This window comes from Microcebus murinus, chromosome 6, assembly GCF_040939455.1.
Source record: "Microcebus murinus isolate Inina chromosome 6, M.murinus_Inina_mat1.0, whole genome shotgun sequence".
NCBI classification, from domain to species: domain Eukaryota; kingdom Metazoa; phylum Chordata; class Mammalia; order Primates; family Cheirogaleidae; genus Microcebus; species Microcebus murinus.
Genome location: NC_134109.1, coordinates 91,282,175 through 91,302,210, shown reverse-complemented (window position 1 = coordinate 91,302,210; position 20,036 = coordinate 91,282,175). Strand labels below are relative to the sequence as shown.

At 36.0% G+C, this 20,036-nt stretch overlaps 1 protein-coding gene and 1 pseudogene across 1 annotated transcript in view; one reads left to right on the top strand and one right to left on the bottom strand.

The window, feature by feature from the left end:
* The window catches only part of UNC13C (unc-13 homolog C), a 493,476-nt gene that overhangs the window by 418,354 nt on the left and 55,086 nt on the right, over positions 1-20,036 (bottom strand). The gene's annotated exons all lie outside the window — the stretch shown is intronic.
* Positions 7,779-8,079, top strand: LOC142871511 (non-histone chromosomal protein HMG-14 pseudogene; annotated as a pseudogene).

Below are 20,036 nucleotides of genomic sequence, written 5' to 3'. Positions count from 1 at the left end.
TCTGGGAGGCCGAGGCAGGCGGATTGCTCGAGGTCAGGAGTTCAAAACCACCCTGAGCGAGACCCTGTCTCTACTAAAAATAGAAAGAAATTAATTGACCAACTAAAAATATATATACAAAAAGTTAGCCGGGCATGGTGGCACATGCCTGTAGTCCCAGGTACTTGGGAGGCTGAGGCAGGAGGATCACTTGAGCCCAGGAGATTGAGGTTGCTGTGAGCTAGGCTGATGCCATGGCACTCTAGCCTGGGCAACAGAGTGAGACTCTGTCTCCAAAAAAAAAAAAAAATCAAAATGAAAAACTATGCTACATATGACCAAGAAGAAGATTGACTATTCTTTAAAAGCCCTTGCATTTAAAAATAGCTTATTAAGAGCCACTGAATTGTACACTTTAGATGGGTGAACTTTATGATATGTGAATTATATCTCAATAAAGTTGTTTAAAAGAAAGAGAGCTTGTCAAGTTCCATAAATAAACATGTTGGTATTTTGATTGCACTGCATTAAATCTATAGATCATTTGGGGGAAAATTAATATCTCAACAATATTGAGTCTTCCAAGTTGTAAATATGGTATATGGATGTATTTAGTTAGGTATTCTTTAATTTCTTCTAATAATATTTTATGCTTTTCTGTGTACAGGTCCTACACAACCTTCTTATATTTATTTCTAGGTTACTGTTATTATTATGACATTGTAAAAGGTTTATCTTCTCACTGTATTTCTTGTAGGTAGCTGGAATAAAGAAATGAATTTATTTTTGGTATACTGGGCTTGTATTCAGCAATTTTGTTAAATGTATTTTTAATTCTAGAAATGTAACTATATTATTTTGTATTTCTACATACAACTGTTATCTCCTATAAATAATCAAATTATATGTAATTTATATTATTTTCTAATATTTATCATTATTTTATTATTATTATTATTTGCTTTACTTCAGTGGCCAGGATCTTCAAAACAATGTCCAATAGGAGCAGTGACAACTGACATCCTTTTCTTGTTCCTGATTTAGGAACATTTTCAACATTTCATCCTTATGTATGACACTTGCTGTCTCATTTTATAGATACCCTTCAGATTAAAGAAGTTCTTTTTTACCAGATCATTGGACATTTGATTATAAATGGAAGTTGATGTTTATATAATACTTGTTTTTTCTCTAATGGAGAGACCACATAATTTTTCCCCTTCATTTTGGTAATGTTGAATGCCATGTCTTGCTACCCAAAGGCTAAACAAATTTATGTTCTTAAAAAAACTCAACTTGTGTATGATATTATCCTTCTTATATATTGTAAGATTTGGTTTGCAAATACTTACTTAGAATATTTGCATTTATATTCAAGAATGTTATTACTTTGCATTTTTTTTTTCTTATAATGCCCTTATGAGGTTTTAGAACTGAAGGTGTGCTGTCTGCATAAAATTAGCTGAAGTGTTTCCTCTTTTTCAAGACTCCAGAAGAGTTGATAAAAATTGGTATTATCTGTTCTTCAAAGATTAGGTAGAATTTTCCAGTGATGACACTGTCACTGGAGTTTTACTTGTGAAAAGATTTTAAATTACAGATTATTGTTACTGGACTGTTCATACTTTCTATTTCTTATTGTGCCAGTTATAGTAATTGTATCTCTGTGCTTGTCTATTCCCTTTAAATTTTCAAGTTTACGGTCCTAAGGTCTGTCATATACTGCTATGATCTTTTAAAAGTCTAAAAAACTTGGGATAAGCCTTTTTTTCAATCCTTGTCTTTGATTCTTTTTCTCTTTTGCTTTTGATCAGTTTCACCAGGTGTTTAGTACATTTATTAGTCTTTTCAAGGAATCAATTCTTGGTATTCTTAATCTTATTTTTATATTTTTTATATTTGTTTTCTATCCATTAATTACTTATCTTTATTTCAGTTTTTCCTTTTTTTTTTTTACCTAATATCTTGAGATGAATGCTCGGATGAGTGATTTCAGCCTCTCTTCTTTTCTAATATATGCATTAAACACTATTACCTCTTTCTGGCTTTACTACATTCTTCAGTTTTCATATCACATTTTTAATTACTGTGTTTAAAATACTTCCTAATTTTTATTGAAACTTATTATGTGATTTAGGAGTTATTTCTAAGTGCATTATTTTTGAATTTTTTACTATGGACAACTTAAAAAAAATACAAGAATTGAGATCACAGTTTAATAAATCCACCGAGGGCATATAATTTTTACCTTGTGGGTATTTTTTTCATCTTTATCTGCATCTACTCCTCACCTCTCAGGATTATATAGAAGCAAATTATTTCTAAATATTTAATTCATAAATAGCTTAAAATGTAGGGATTTTTTAAAAAATCAAATCACAATCACAATGAATCTTTACTATAATATAACACAATGACAAGTCCATTTAAATTTTCCAAATTTTTATGACTTAATTTTTATAGTTTATTTACCAAAATAATCTGTGATATCCATATTTCACAACTGGTTGGTATATCAGAGATGTATTGCTAAATTTTCAAACAACATTTTTTGCTGACTTGTATCAGAGAACATTCACTAATTGTACCCTTTGAAATTTGGTGAGATGTGCCTATATTTGGTCAAATTTTGGAAATATTGCATGAGTACTTGAAAAAATTTAAAGGTAAATTCTGCAGTTTGTGGTTACAGTGCTCTAAATATACCCATAAGACCTGGTGTGTTTTTCAAATTTCAATGTTCTTACTAGTTATTTCTGCTCCTCTCTCAGTTAATGAGAGTGATGTATTCAACATCTACCATTCCAATTGTAGCTTTGTATATTTTTTCTGTATTCCTATCAAATTTTGCTTTGTATGATTTAAACCAAGTTATAAGATATATACAAATTTAGAATTATTTACCTGGTGAATGAAACTTTTTATCATCATGACGTATTTTATCTGTAATAGTCTTTTTTTGTCTAAATGCCTATTTTTATCTTGGTATTAGTATAGCAGCAATAGCTTTATTTTTATTAGTATCTTTATAATAGTTCTTTTTCCATCTCTCTACTTCCAAACTATCTGAATCTATATGTTTTATACGTGGTTCTTCTATATGCTTTTTAAAAAATAAAGTCTAACAATTTTTGTCTTGATGCTACCATTAGTCTCTGACATATTTGGGTTTGAATTTATCATTTTACTTTTTTGCCTTCAAGTTTTTCTGGCTGATCTATAGTGCTTCTTTCCTTATTTTCTTCTTTTAAAAAAATAGATCAAAATTTCCAAGCTACTAAAATGTACCCACTCTTTCATTCTTCTTTTATTTATATAATTGCTACTCTAGAAATTAAAACATGCATTCCTGACTGTGGCAGATTAAATTTTCCCAAAATGGCCTCAGTAATATCTCCTCACCCACATTCTCATCTAGAACCTTGTGAAACCCCTAGTAGGAGATAGAGTCTATGCCCCATCACCTTGAACTTGGTTGGGCTTTCATGACCCTCTCAATTAATATAATCTGTGCAAATGATGCTCTGTGATTGCTGAAGCTATGTGGTAACCATACCATGTACCTCTGCCTTAATCTCTTGGGGTGATCACTCTCAGAACCCAGATGCCAGACTTTGAGAAAGTCCAGGAAGCTCATGAAGAGGCCCATGTGGAGAAGAACTTTGCCTCCCATCCCACAGCCTCTAGCTGGCCTCCAGCCAACAGTCAGCACCAATTTGCCAGACATGTGACTGAGACATCCTGAAAAGGGCCTTATACAACATTCCTTGCAACAGAGATAACCTAGAATTCCTCATTCACAGAATCTGTGAACATAATAAAATGGGTATGTTTCATCATCAATCTTTCTTCTGTTGGTTCATATTGTCTTTTCTGCTCATGTGCCTAGTCATTTTTTATTGCATGCTAAAATTGCCTTTGAAAAACATGTGGAAATAATTTGAGGCAAAGGATAATGTGTCTTCTTTAGGAAAAGATTTTCATTTGCTTCCACAAGGCACCTGGGCACTGGCAATCCAGAATATTCTTAATCCAAATTCGATGACTGAGATGACTGAAAGGAGAGACACAGTCTCTTAAAAGTCTGGACCCAAACCAAAAAGCTGGGTGTAGGGCTTACTTGGGACCCTTCCTTATAAGACTTTGGACCTAATTTTTTATATCCCTTGCTTTAGGAGCCTATCAAAAGTACAATTAAACCTCTGGCTGACTATTCTGGAATCAGGAACTGTAACAGGAAAAAGTGTCCCTAAATTCCGGGCACATCTCTGGATTTTTGTCTCCTCTGAGATTTTAGCCCTGTAACTTTCACTAGCTTGCTACTTCTCTAATAACTTTAAGCTATTTTGCCTAGGTTTTCTATTTACTGTTATAGAAAGAGGTAGTTCAAATTACTATTCCACCAACAGCGTTAGCAGAAATCTCCATAAGTGACATTCAAAAGTCTACTCTTAATAATGATGATTTGGATAAATTGAACCATTTACTTCTATAAGAAAAAAATTAATTTTTAGAAATTATCTAAAATATTGATATACCTTCCCCATGTCAAAATTGCTTATCAATAATTGTAATACATTGTTATTCAAATCCACCACTATTTTTTTTTATTTCAAAATATTACAGGGGAACAAACATTGAAGTTACATAAATTGACTTTATACTACCCAAGTCAGAGCTACTGCCCATCCCCAGAGAGTGAGTACTGCACCCAGCTGGTGTGAATTCGAGATCAGCCTAAACAACAGCAAGACTCCCTTTCTACTAAAAAAAAAAAAAAAAAAATAGAAAAAATTAGTCAGGCACAGCGGAGAAGGCTGAAACAGGAGGAGCCCTTGAGCCCAGGAGTTTGAGGTTGCTATGAGCTATGATGATGCCACTGCATTTTACCCAGGGCGGTAGAGTAAGACTGTTTCAAACAAAAAAAAAAAGAAGAAAAAAAGCTCAGAAAATTCAAATGACCCACTAAAGGATCATGCATAAAAATGGCAATGATGATAAAGGGGACAGATTCAGGACCCCTTGACTTTAGAAAATCAGGTGGGAAATATTTCAAACATGAGGCTGGGAATTCATAAAGCCAAAAATCAGTAGTTTAAATGAAACTTATTGAAGAATGAAGGAAGGTTGATATACCTCTACCTACATTATTTCTGAATTATAGAGACAAGTCATAAATAAAATGCAATTGCAAAAAAAAAGGGATTTTTGTAAGAATCCAACCCCACCCATTCTATTACATATGAGGAACTTAGACCCAACTGCCTAAAGGAGGGGTCCTCAAACTTTAAATAGAGGGCCAGTTCACTGGCCCTCAGATGTTGGAGGGCTGGATTATAGTTTAAATAAAACTATGAACAAATTCCTATGCACACTGCACATATCTTATTTTGAAGTAAAAAAACAAACGGGCAAAAATACTCACATGTGGCTCGTAGGCCGTAGTTTGAGGACGCCTGGCCTAAAGGAAGAGTAGAACAGAACCAAAGCAGAAAACGTGATGGGGAAAAGAAAATTACATAAGCCTATTGTTTAGGTAGTAATTTCTAATTTAGAAACTTGGTCTGTAATTATTGTTATTAAATTTAATTAGATCTTATGGGACCAAAAAAGCAGTATTTATTTGTGCCAGTTACAGAATTAGATGTTAAATGAGTCTTCTTGAATATAATTTGCAAATAAGAAAATGAATTAAAATACATCATAGAAAGAAAATGTTTAATACTCTGTTTTAGGGGTGAATATTTAGAATTTTCTAAGCAAGATATTTTTTAAGAAATAGCCTATTTATGATGGCTAGTTCTTTTCCTTTTTCTTTCCTTCAGTGCTATTTAAGACCTATGAACACAGACAAAAAACAGACTCATGGGCTTCCCAGAAGGACCCTGGACTTGTTACCTAATTATCAGAACCGGAGACTCAGTTTAACTACTGACTAGCCATGTAACCTGGATGAACTACTTATCTGTAGGCTGTTTTCTTATGCCTAAATGTGGGGATAAAATGTCTATTCTACAGATTAGAAAAATATTTTTAAATAATCTATAAAGACCACTATTACAAAGTGTTTCCTTTTTTGGTTTGTTTTCTGATGTTTGTTAACACTATTTATAAACTGGCTTGAAGACTCTCTGCCCAGACATCCACACAGGTCACTCCTTTGCTTCATGAAAGTTTCTGCTCAATAAGTCATCCTAATTGCAAGGCCTTCCCAAACTACTGTATATTATTAATTAAGTACCCTACAGTGTTTCCTATCCCCTTACTCTGCTCTATTTTTTTTGTTGTTGTTGCCATTTTACTTTTTCATTTTTTTAAATTTCAGAATATCATAAGAGTACAAATGTTTTGATTACAGGGATTGCTTTTTCACTGCTTGAGCCAAAGTTATACGTGGGTTCCTCACCCAGATACTAATACATTGTACCCGTTAGGTATGATTTCACCCATCCCCTCCTCCCCACTCCCACCTGCACGATTTCTATTGAGTTTTACTTCCATTTGTGCATGTGAGTGCTGACTAGTTAATTCCAATTTAGTAGTGAGTACATGTGGTTCTTGTTTTTTCTGCTCTTGCAACACTTCACTTAGGAGGATGGTCTCCAGTTCCATCTAGACAGACAAAGTGAGTTTTTATAATCATTTATCAATCTAAGAATGTTAAGTTCAACTCTCATGGAAAGAAAGCAAGTAGAAATATTTGTTCACCTATATCCATTTCTTTCCCCTTTATTCCTATTCAATAGCAAATAATGTTCCCACAGGGATTTGACCTAAAATGGAGCATGAGAGTGAAGTTAAAGGTGTGCATGTGTTTGTGCCTGTGTTGGGCAGGAGGTAACAACAGCAATTCCAATTTCTAGTTTCCTTACACTGAAGTCAGTTCATCTTGAAGCAGAAATAGTGATGAAGGTTCTCTCTTTCACCAGCAGCCTCCTATTCTATTTCCACCACCCGGTAAATGTGGCATTTTCCAGGGAATTATAAACATTTAAAAAGTAATTAACCCAAATGTTTTCTGCATTTACAAATGAGAAGTGGGAAGCATTTAAATGGAAATTAAATTAAACGTAAGTGTCTAAATGAGGGAGTGGAAAGAGGTGGCCTAGAATTCTAGAAGACCTTATTCTGAACTGGACTACAATGAACTAGCTGTGTAACTCTGCACAAATTACCAAGTACCCTCATCTGTAAAATGAAGTCAATTAACTGGATAATCTCTAAGCTCCTGTTGAGCTTCAGATTTTAAAAAATTCTTATTTGCATGTTTAAAAATTATTCTCTGACACTGCTATATCTGAAGATAATAGTTATATGGGGAATGGTTTTAAAATATATCCATACATGAATATATGAATGAAATACATCTAGAGGCTTCTTTTGATTGATCTAAAATTATTCATGAATTATTTTCATTTATATGTTGCAATGTAGTTGGTCAGACTGATAGTCCATAATTGCTGTTCAATACTTCTAATAGCACTAACAATCACCATTTATGGAAAGTTCAAAAAGTCTGAGATGCTGGACAAAGTAGTTTATATACACACTCTTCCTTACCTCATTCTTCTTTGGTAATAAGACATTTTACAGATATGGAAATTGCAATTTAAGTCACTAGTACATGTTGGAGACAGGTCTGTCTGCCTCCAACTATACTATATTGATAATATTAAAAACATATATTGAGCACCTTGGGTGGCAGGAGCAATGGCAGAGGCCAGACAGCCCAGCTTCGTGAAGGCTCTTGGGGCCCTGCCACCCGCAGGCACTTGGCAGGTGCTCTCCCGACCACCAAGATGCCCAAGAGGAAGGTCAGCTGGGCCCTGAAGGTGGTGAAGGAAGAGCGCAGGAGGAGATCTGCATGGTTGTCAGCTAAACCTGCTCCTGCAAAAGTGGAAACGAGGCCCAAAAAAGCGGCAGCAAAGGATAAATCTTCAGATAAAAAAAGTACAATCACAAGGATCAAGGGGAGCAAAGGGAAGACAAGCTGAAGTGGCTAACCAGGAAACTAAAGATTTACCTGCAGAAAATGCAGACACTGACACCAAGGGGAGTCCAACCTCTCAGGAAGCAGAGAAGGAAGCCAAGCCCGAGTGATGCCACACACCATGTCTCATCAGCGCTCCCTGCCTCCCTCCTTGTACAATCCACAGGAATATTTGTATCAACTATTTTGTAAATGCAAGTGTTTTGGTAGCTCTAGAAACATTTTTAAGAAGGAAGGAATCCCACCTCATCCCATGTTTTAAGTGTAAATGCTTTAAGAGGTGAAATCATTCACTGCTTGTTTGTTTTTTGGTACAACCAGAAAATAGTGTGGGATATTGAATTATAGGAGGCTTTGACTGTCTTGGGGAGGCGTTCTCAAACTACGGCCCGAGGGCCACATTCGGCCCTCTGAGGACATTGATCCAGCCCGCCAGGTGTTTTTGCTGCCGCTGCCTGTCCTGCTTAGCAGCCGACTAGTCCCAGTCCCACAGTGCACATTCTCCAACGGTCTGAGGAACAGTGAACTGGCCCCCTGTTTAAAAAGTTTGAGGACTCCTGGTCTTGGGTGTCAGCTTAAAATTCCATAGGTGGGGGTTAGTTTTTATATTCTATAATGCAAAGCATACTAAATGGCAATATGTAGTCACAGTCTTGCATTTAATATCTTGAACATTTTAAATTACTTCTATTCTATTTTTTAGTAGACTTGTTTCCTAAAGAAAACCACTCCTTGATCATGGCTTTCTCTGTCAGAATTGTATATACTCTGTAACCTCTTTGGTAGTGATAGTCCTGTGTTCCTAATAACTTTGTTAATGTGCTATGAAAGATTGAAAATTGGAGTCTGTATTATATATGATAATAAATTGTGAATTGGTGAGACTTATGTAACAGCTTATCAACATTTGAAGATATTGGTACTTGATATTCTCTTAAGAAAAATTTGCCTCTAAAGTTTAAGCTGGAAAGTCATTGGAATAACTGTTTAAAAAAGAATTAAATGGCTTTTCAGATTTTCAGTACATATGTTAAGAACTTTGTCCAAATTGAAATGTCGGTACTGATCCTCAACACAACCAATAAAATCTCAATTACAAAAGAAAAAAAAAAGTACGTGACCGTAAAACAGTCCTTTAAGGTGATCAATTTTTAAAGAACTGTGAATAGAAAGAGGCTGTTGATCTACTGCAGTTTAAATTGTTGGCAAGGTCAAGGTTTGGTTAGTATATTCATTATTCAGTTATGTAATTACACCCACAAGTAGTAAAATGTTCTTTTATATAGATCATTCTGAAGGCTCAAAAGTGCATATTACCCAAGAGAAATGAGGACAGAGCTTTCTTGTTAAGAGTTCCTAGATAATTCAAAGCCCTTTCTCAATTTACCTCTGCCTACCTCAAGCTGAAATTTCCATTAAAATCAGTGCAATATGAAAAAAAAATAATAATACATGTAGTGGCTTGAAAGAAAGGTGGAATAAAGAGGCCTGTGTTGTCTATGCAAATCAAGACCAATATAATAGTAACATGGCATACTCCCCAAATTCTGGGTGATGTGTACCATTCTCCCCTTCACAAACTCTATTGGCTCCATTTAAGTACAAAGTATAAACGACAGCCTCAGCCACCAGGACTTCCGCTGGGCACGCTGATGGAGAATTCAGTTTGCCATAAATTTGTGTTGATCACCAGTTTTATCTATAGATAAAACAGACAGAAAAGTATCTACAGTGTAAAAATACCGATTTTCCAAAAGGGATCTAGCAGGCTTATTTTAGGCTGAGCTTTTGGCATCCCAGATAAGTTTGAAATAACAACTGAAATTGCAGACTGCATTAGAAATGCACTACAGGAAATGCATCCCTGCTCACTGCTCACTACATCCATAGATTAGTTATTGATCAGCCATAGATCAGGTTTCTGCTTTCCGCTCCTGGAATTGGGAAAAACAATTGGGACTTTTTATCCATGGGACAAGTAATAAAAGAAGAAAGGGGAGGCTCAAATTCTGCAACAGAGAAGGTGCAGATGGTAGTAGAAGCAAAGTTAAAGTTATCTTAGGAAATCAGGTAGAGTGAAACGGTTTGCTTGGCAACACCAGACAGGGCAAATGAAGAGCAACCAAGCTAGGAGCCAGAGAGATTGAGAGAGCAGCAGAGCAGGAAGAGAACAAGGCAGGGCTTGAGAAACCTTTTCTGTAAAGCACAAGACTATAAATACTTTAGGCTTTGTGAGACCTGTAGTCCCTGTGGCAACTACTCAACTCTGCCATTAGAACAGCCACAGACAACATGAAAATGGGTGTGTCTGCATTTCAATTAAGCTTGATGTAGGTAGATTAACATATAAATTTTGTGTAAATTTCACATGTCATGTAATATTGTTCTTTTAATTTTTTTTTCCAGCCATTTTAAAGCATAGAAGCCATTTTTAGCTTGCTGTCCCTACAAAAAGGTGGCAGGCCACATCTGGCCCATGGGCCACTGTTTGCTGACCTTGGTCTGGGTAAGCCATTCAGAACTGACTGCATGGAGTCTTACTTGCTTACTTATTTATTTATCTATGGTGCCTCTGTATGCTTAAAAGGGGACATTTATGAGGTGGTTGGTTGCAGAAGAACAAATCAAGATTCTGATTTATGAAATACATATTTTACATAAAAATACCAATAATAGGAAATAATAGTAACCATTACTTATATAGATCTTAGTATGTTCCAGGCACTATTCTTTACATACAGTATTAAATCTTTGATGAATTAGTAACTATTATCATCTCCACTTATAGATAAAAAAATACTGAGCAACACACATGAGAATATTAAGATATTTATGGCTATTCATGATTTATCTATTAATTTCTAAAAGTTGACCAAAATATTGCAAACTTGATAGCAAAATTGGACTTGAATCAGTGAGCATGCATAATCTTTATTTCTCCCACTTAGGGTGAACATTCATACATTTCATAAAAGAATTATTAATGTGTTTAATTATCAGATGCTACCCTAGACCCTGCTGGACTCATAATAGTTGATATCTGAATAGTATTACCTTTCTGAAGTTTAAAAAATTCTGACTTTCCAAACACATCTGGCCCTATGGATATTCAATAATGAATTATATACCTATCTTAACTCCGTGTTCTCTACTGAAGTATGAACTGACTCTCGTGAATGATGCTGTGGTCTGTTAAAAGAAAACTAGATTCATCATTAAGAACCCTCAGGTCTAATCCAGCCTGGTACTAATTAGTTGGGATCTTAAAAAATTTACTTCTCTGGATCTCAGTTTCCTTATCTTGGCCAAATACCCACAGGGTTACGTGAGAAATGTCAAGGATGAAGCAGAGAGGCTATAGCTCCTAGGAGGTCAGAGGCTATAGCAAACTGGCAAACACAGGTCCTGACTTTCACCACGTGGGCATGTACAGTCCAAATATTTTGAAAAAATTTTTTCAGAAAACACAAATAATCATACTTTTATGTGACTTAACCTGAATTAAAAAAAAAAAAAACTACACGAGCTAAAAAAATAGGTTTGTAAGTTTGATGTGATGTTCAGGCTACAACCCTCAACTGACTGAAGGGCTGTGACACTGTCTTATACAACATTCAGACTCAAATTCTTTTCCCTCCCAGTTTTACTTGTAGCTGATAGTGACTTGCCCTTCTTTGTACTATGGGAGCCACTGTAGTGCTTATATATTACACTTAGTCCACTCTTGGCATGGAGTATCTTCAGTTTTCAGTTATCTTTTCACATCTTCATGTCTTTTATCCCTAACTAGATTATAAGATCCTTGAGGGCCCTTGAGGGTGATGAAGTATCTCTGAATTTCTATAACAATTGGCTGAATGTCTCAGACCCAGCAAGGGCTTAATGAAAACATTTGCACTGATGTAAAAATTGGCTATAAATAGCTGTGGCTAAATCAGAATGCCCAAGTCTGAGTTACTTGGATTCTCCATTGCCAGTGGGAGACATTGTGGCAAAATCGCCCAAAGTGAAGCTTTGGAATCCAGCAGACCTAAAGCAGAATGCCAGCTCCTTTGCTTTAAGCTCTATGACCTTGAGCTTATTACATAACTGTCTAAGGATCAATTGCCTCATTTGTAAAATGGAAGGTTAACAATACCCAACGCTTTCTGTGGATTAAGTGAAGTAATGTATAAAGTATGTGGCATAGAACAGATATCAGTAACTGCTCATTCTCTTTTTTGCTTCTGTGGCCAAGGAAAGAGAAATGTTCTTACAAAAGATTGAAGACTACATCTCAATGTAGTATCTTTCTCTTCATCATCTACAGAAAATCAGATCCAATAACCGCTGCAGAAACTCCAGAGGTCAGGGACACCTACTTCACCATGGCTCAAGACACTAACTCTGGTGTACCTTGTGTGATTTCAAACCAACTATGGTTTTCTGAGTTGCCTTGAAAAATCATTCTTCTCCTTTGAAGCAATAAAAGTACCTCTTCAAATGCATGGCCCATGACAAGAAGATATTTGTAACTTTCAAAAAAAAAAAAATCTGAGGCAAGCTTGGCAAAGCATAGAGCCATGTGTAATTTTCAATCTATGCATGAGAGCAATTTAGTCAAGGATGTGGTACCCAGGATTATTTCATGAAAAATATTACAAATTTCTAAAATAAACAATAGCATTAGGGAAACATGGGCAGTGGTTCAGTATTCATAGACACACCTGTGATGTTATGTCTATCTACATGGGCTGCATGAACAGAAGACTCCCATGACTGATAAACAAGAGCCAGTACACAGGCCTTCCAAAATCTCATAGACTGATAGCCTCAGCACACAGAAAGGGACTTTAACAACTATTTAGTTCAGCCCTTATCTCTGTAACTTCCCGATGGTCATCTTGGAGCTGCTTAAACACTATTTCAACCTAAAGGGAAACTCGTTTCTTCCAGTAATAACATTTGCCATTGCCATATTGAGAGGAATAAAACTAAGACAAAATCTTACAGATGCTTCCCATTGTCTCTCAGTCTGCTCCTCAGACGTACAGGATAGTTTAACGGGTAAACATACGTATTTGTAGGCATATATTGAATGGCACATTGTGCTCCTGGAATTATTTAAGATGTGACAGATAATAAAGAATAAGTCTATCAAAGCTTCAAGTTACAAAATCAATATACACAAACCAGTAGCATTCCTACATGCCAACAACAGTTGAGCTGAGGATCAAATCAAAGATGCAATACCTTTCACAATAGCAACAAAAAAAATAAATATCTAGGAATATATTTAACTAAGGAGGTGAAAGATCTCTATGGGAAAATCATGAACAATGAGAAAGGAAATTGCAGAGGATGTAAACAGATGGAAAAACATATCATGCTCATGGAACAACAGACTCAACATTGTTAAAATCTCTGTATTACCCAAAGTGGTCTACATATTCAATTCAATCCCCTTTAAAATACCAATCTCATTTTTTTTGGCAGACCTAGGAAAAATATTTCTTTGCTTCATATGAAACCAGAAAAGGTCCTGAATAACCAAAGTAACCTTAAGCAATAAGAACAAATTGGGAGGCATCAATTTACCAGACTTCAAGCTATGCTTCAAGGCTATAGTAACCAAAACAGCCTTGCAATGGCATAAAAACAGAAACATAGACCTAGTGGCATAAAAACAGAGACATAGACCTATCAATCAGAACAGAGAACACAGATATAAAACCATCCTCATATTGCCATCTGATCTTTGACAAAGCAAACAAAAACATACACTGGGAACAAGAATCCCTATTCAATAAATGGTCTGGGGAAAACTGGATAGCCACATGTAGAAGACTAAAACAGGATACGCACCTCTCATCTCGCAAAAATCAACTCACAATAGATAACAGACCTAAATCTAAGGCATGAAACTATAAGAATTCTGGAAGCAAATGTTGTAAAACCTCTTCCAGATATTAGCATCAGCAAAGAATTTACGAAGAAGACTCCACAGGCAATCACAACAACAACAAAAATTAACAAATAAGACTTGATTAAATTAAAAATCTTCAGTACAACCAAGGAATCAATAGCGTGAATAGACAACCTACAGAATGGGAGAAAACATTTGCATGCTATACATCTGATAAAAGGTGATAACCAGTAATATACAAAAATCTCAAACAAATCAGCAACAAAAAAAAAATCAAATGACCCATTGAAAAGTGAACAAAAGACATGAACAGAAGTTTTTCAAAAGAAGATAGACTAAAAAAAAAAAAAAGTAGACTAATGGCCAATAAACATATGAAAAAATGGTCAAAGTATCTAATCATCAGAGAAATGTAAAACTAAAACCATAATGGGATATCACCTAACCCCAATGAGAATGGCTTTTATCAAATAGTTCCAAAACAACAGATGTGAAGGAAAGGAAATATTTATACACTTATACACTGTTGGTGGGACTGCAAACTAGTACAACTTCTATGGAAAGTGGTACGGAGATACCTCAAAGAACTAAAAGTAGACCTACCATTTGATCCAGCAATCCCATCATCGGGTATTTACCCAAAGGAAAAAAAATCATTTTATCAAAAAGACATGTGCACTGGAATGTTTATTGCAGTGCAATTCACAATCACAAAGATGTGGAATCAACCCAGGTGCCCACCAATACATGAGTGGATTAACAAAATGTGGCCTATGTATACCACTGAGTACTATCTAAACCATAAGAAAAAATGATGAATTAGTAACTTTTGTAACAACCTGGATGGAACTGGAGACCATTCTTCTTCTTTTTTTTTTTTTTTTTGGTTTATTTATTTATTTTTAATTTTTTTTGAGACCATTCTTCTAAGTGAAGTATCACAGAATGAAAAAACAAACACCACATGTACTCACTATTAAATTGGAATTAATTGATCAACACCCATGTGCACATATAGCAGTAAAACTCAATGGAAATCAAGCAGGTGGGAGAGGGGAGGTAGGGATGGGTAAATTCACACCTAATGAGTACAATGCACACTATCTTGGTGATGGACACACATATGACTTTGACTTAGACTGCATAAAAGCAAATCATGAAACTAAAATGTTCATACCCCTGTAATATGCTGAAATTTAAAAAAACGGAGTCTAATGCACTTTTTTATGTGGCTTATTTGTCATTTTGGTGACAGAATCCATGTCCCATACCTTATTTTAGAATGCCTAAAACAGACACAATGACCTCTCAATAAATATTATTTGCTAATCATGTAGTTTATTCTCATTATAAAATCAAAAATGTAAAGAGAAAAAAAATCAGTTCTGACAATTTCTAGTTCACCTTTCCGAAATTCAGTGATTACTACAGTTATAGTAATCTATGTGTTCATTAATGGTTTTGTGCAACTTATGTTTTTTTCATTTCTGAAAAGTAAATTATACATTTAGGATAGTTCTCCCTGTAATAATGAGAAGAACAAACCCAGTTATATATTTACAACCATAAGGTAAATACAACCCTTTCTCCTTCGGCAGTGATGGACAGACATGTTTATAAACTACAGGGTAATATAGGATTTGCTAACCATACAGTCTCTGTTGCAACCACTCAACTCTGCCACTGTAGAATTATAGCAGCCACAGAAAATATGTAAATGAATGAGCGTGGTTGTGTTTCAAATAAAACCTTATTTATAAAAGTAGGTGGCTGGATTTAGCCCCCAGACACAGCATGGTGTAGCAGGAAGAGCACCAGCCTGGGAGTCAGGAAAATAAAATGCTAGCTGTGGTCCTTCCTCTAGCTACTATATGATGGCAAGCAATCACTTTACAACTTTAGGCTTGAGTCTTCATCCCTAAATGGAGCAGATTAGATGAGTTTGAATTGAACTTCAAAGTATTTATGGATCAATTCTCAAAATCTCTCCAACCGTTGTGGCTACCGAATATTTCAGGTTGCACTGCAGTTATATTCAGAACTATTGATCACCATTTTTCTTAAGACTTAAAGAGATTCCCCAAGGGACCTCCTGAAAATCAGTAACCAATGTAGGTTATAGGAAGGGACAGTAAATTTCCCTTCCCTTAGGAAAGTGACAGAAACTGCTTATCAATAACCCCAACTTAAGGTTGCCAGATTTAGCAAGTATAAGTTATCTGTTGTTTATCTGAAATTTGAATTTAACTAAATATTCTATATTTAATCTGGCAATATTACTCTAATTCCTTAAATTTTAGAAAGGAGTCAGACTGTAGACACTTTTACATGTGACGTTCACAGGTATCGAGTTCATTATGTCTCACAGCATCCCACCTCTTGGGCATAAGGGATCATTATCTTTATTCTAATCAGTAAAAAGCTGAGGTGCCAGGACTTATAAATTATCCAAGCTCAGAGGGTGAGTAAAAATTAAGTCTGAATATTTCTTAGTAACTTCAGAGGGATACAAACATTTAGTTTATTATGGAATTGATGTCTACTTTGTACAATAGGCACTCATAAAGGAACAACTGTCAAAAGTGTAAAACTTCACTTCTGTGTTTGTCTATACAGTGTAACATTTTCAGTTATTTCCTAAAGCAGTATTCGAATGCATCATCATAGGAACCAGCTTCACCCATCACAGCAAAATTTACTGACTAAAATAATGAATTATCCTTCTCTGGGAGAAACTTGAATTTTTAAATCAATTAACAGAAAGTCAAATATTCAATTTTATAACACATTATAAGACATTAATTAAATATGAGAATAGATAATCCAAAATTAGGTACAAGTGTGTTACTCTAAAAGACAACCTAATGGATATACTTGTTCTCTCATCAGATAAAAGATTAAAAGGTATTTTAAATATGGCACTGATCTAAATATTCAGTAACGTTGATGTGAAGACAATCCAGTTTTCCTTGAGGTAAATATCATTACTTGAGGCAACATCACTTTTAGGAATATTCAAGCACAATTTAAAAAGCCACCAAATTGAATTAAATAGGGGTCTGGGGAAGAATTATTGTCTTAATGATCTAAGGAAATCACTTACCTTGACAAATATCAGCATTGGCCAGGGCTGTAAGCTAAAAGACTGTCAAAACAGCCTAGGCATAGGGTAAGTGTGTTCATATCGTGTATCAGTAAGGTAGAATCTGTTTTGCCTAGATTTAAAACAACCAAATACAATTTTATTTTAATTTTTTCTGTCAACACTGACCCTTGGATTTGAGGCATAAAATTTAGATGTTTCTACAGGACAAGAGTTTGCCTTCCAGAATACTGTGCTGGACAAAATCTGAGATGTCTTGTCATCAACTTGTCTATGATTTTTTTTCCCTTTCCTCAATTCTGAGTGTTTATATACTCCATTGGCCTAATTTCTGGTTTCCACTACTCAGAAGAGAGCAATGGCCTGTCAGATTAGTCACTGACTTCCTGCAAATCATCTTTTGAAGGCATAATGTGTGGCGACTTCTCAGCATCACAAATCTCACTTCATATGGGCCTCGGTTTCCTCAAGTAGGGAGTGCTCTGCAGAGCTTTCTGGACCACCTTGAGGCAGGCTGAGGGCTGAGGACTGGAGGCTGCATGAAATCCTTGGTCTGCAGCATCTCTCTTTATGTCTTTTTTACATGAGTGTGCAGATAACACTGAATTTAAACATGGACTTCTGAGCCTAGAAAAAATGTTTGAAAACACTAGGAGCAAGATGGATTAACTCTACACAAACAATAACCCAACTTTACTAAAAAAAGATTTTAAAACACTATCCCCAGATTCAATGGAGAAATTACTCATCAGAGGAATGAAAAAGAAATAAACTTTTATGCAGTACCTATTATGTACTAGGCTGCTGACCATGGTGATAGAAGCAGGGATAGCCTTAGATATAACTTTAAAAAATCCATAACTACTTATTAAATTAGATGATCTGTAAGTATCCTTTGTTGACACTAACCACAAAAGTGAAATAAACTATTCCCAGAAGCTGCTCTGGAGTTAACTTTGCTTACTGGGAGAAGAGTTTTTTGGACTTCATTCTATTAATATTTGCTCAAAATGCTCAAGTAGCATTAAAGTCATAATTAGAGATAAGGTAATTCAGATCTTCAGGATTTTACATGAGTGTTCATGCTAATAAATAGTAAAAGTTGCAGGTATGATTAACTAATCATCAAGGGAAAATAATTAAATTCAAATTGTGCTTGCTTTGTTTTCCCTAAGCCAGTACTCTAATTATTTAATGTTATTACTATCTTTATTGGAAGTCAGTAAGTCATCCAGTGATAAGTGTAGCAGAGAGTAGCTAGATGTTTACCAATACCATTTCCTTTTCCTAGGTGCATAGGAAGATTACACTTTCCAGTCTCCCTTACAATTAGGTAAGAGCCATGGGACTAGCTCTGGCCAGGAGAATTGCCTGGTCCCTAAAAGTTCTGAGAGTTTGGACTTTCTCCCTCTAACTGGAAGTGAAGGACCCCAAGATGGCAAAGCCACTCAAAAGAAAGAGCCCATATGCCTGTGTCCTCATTTGGAAGACAGCCTCTTTTTTGTTGCTGTTGCATTTTTTCTTTGCTTCTCCCTAGCAAGGGTTAGAGGTATGCCCTCCCCCTCCACATCCCACAGATGTGAGTCTACCCCCAAAATGCTCACCACATCCCACAGATGTGAGTCTACACCCCAAATCCACGAATCCCTGGTGAACACCACCACCATTTGAGCACCATAGTGTTAATCAGTCAGTACCAATTTGATGGCGAGTACATGTGGAGCCCATTTTTCTGATCTTGTGTCACCTCACTTTGGATAATGGGCTTAAGCTTAATCCAGGATAATATAAGCAGTGCCAGCTCACTGTCGTTTCTTAGAATTGAGTAGTATTCCATTGTAAACATATACCAAATCTTAATAATCCACTCATGAATTGACGGGCACTGGGTTGTTTCCACGTCCTTGCAATAGTGAATCGTGCTGCCATAAACATTCGGGTGCAGCTGGGAACACAGCCTCTTAATCTGCACTGAGCTTGGATGTGGGGAGAAAAAAAGTAAATCTTTGTTGTGATAAGCCACTGGGATTTGAGAGATGGTTGTTACAAGACTTTACCAGTATTACTCCAGTGTCAAGGAAGGGGCACAGGCCCAATAGTCTGTGTCACCTTGGCATGGCTCGTCATCACTGGAAAACAATCAGATCCAAAAGGGAGAAGTAAGGAACAGTGGTGAACAGTGATGCTGGCAGCAGACATCATACAGTGCAGAAAAAGCAAAACAGAGTAGAATCGGGAACCCAGAGGAGCTGAAACTGTTGGCAAAACAAAGGCAAAAATAGCAGCAGTTGAGGAAGGGCTTGGAGAACACATCCCGCAGCCAGCTCCCTTGTAAGGGCTGGAGAGGCAGGCCACCAACACGGGGAGAGCCCCCGAGGATTTTTCTGACTGTACTTGGTGTTTATCTTTATGATCTCGGCTACAAAGTGAGCTCCTGCATAGCCAGACCTCTTGAAATGCATACTGCAGTCCAGAGCTCTGAGAAAGACAGCGTGGTTTGCATATCTAATTTGGAAGCCTAGACATGAGCTCAGAATTCCAAGGGTACCACTGGAGTGAATGAATCTTAAACTCAGGCAGTTTTCTCCAACAAAAGTAATATTAGTCAGCTAGAAATCCTTGCAGAGTGAATTTATTTACATATTTTACTTCTTAAGTGCTCTCATCTCCCTCCAATTTTCGGAACTACGTACAAGAGCTTCTTCCATGAAAGTTTTCTTACCTAATGACGGTCAGCAACGGCCAATTACAACCTCTAACATTCTGGCAGGCACATCTAAAGGGATGGGAACTCTTCAATTAAAACCTGTTTCCTGAAGGTAAATTAAACAGTGGCTCTAGTTGTTCCTATTTAACTGCTCTTAACAAGATTTCAGGTGATGGTTCCTGCTGAGAGATTGAGTGCAGAGGAGTGAGAAGGATAGGAAACGGGGGAGGGAAGTGACTGATGAGAGTAAATATGTATTTGGAAGATTTCCATTGGATCCATCCGAATGAGCTTCTGGTTCATGTTAGTAGCATCTCTTGGGAAATCAGCCACATTGCATTTCCTTCACCCA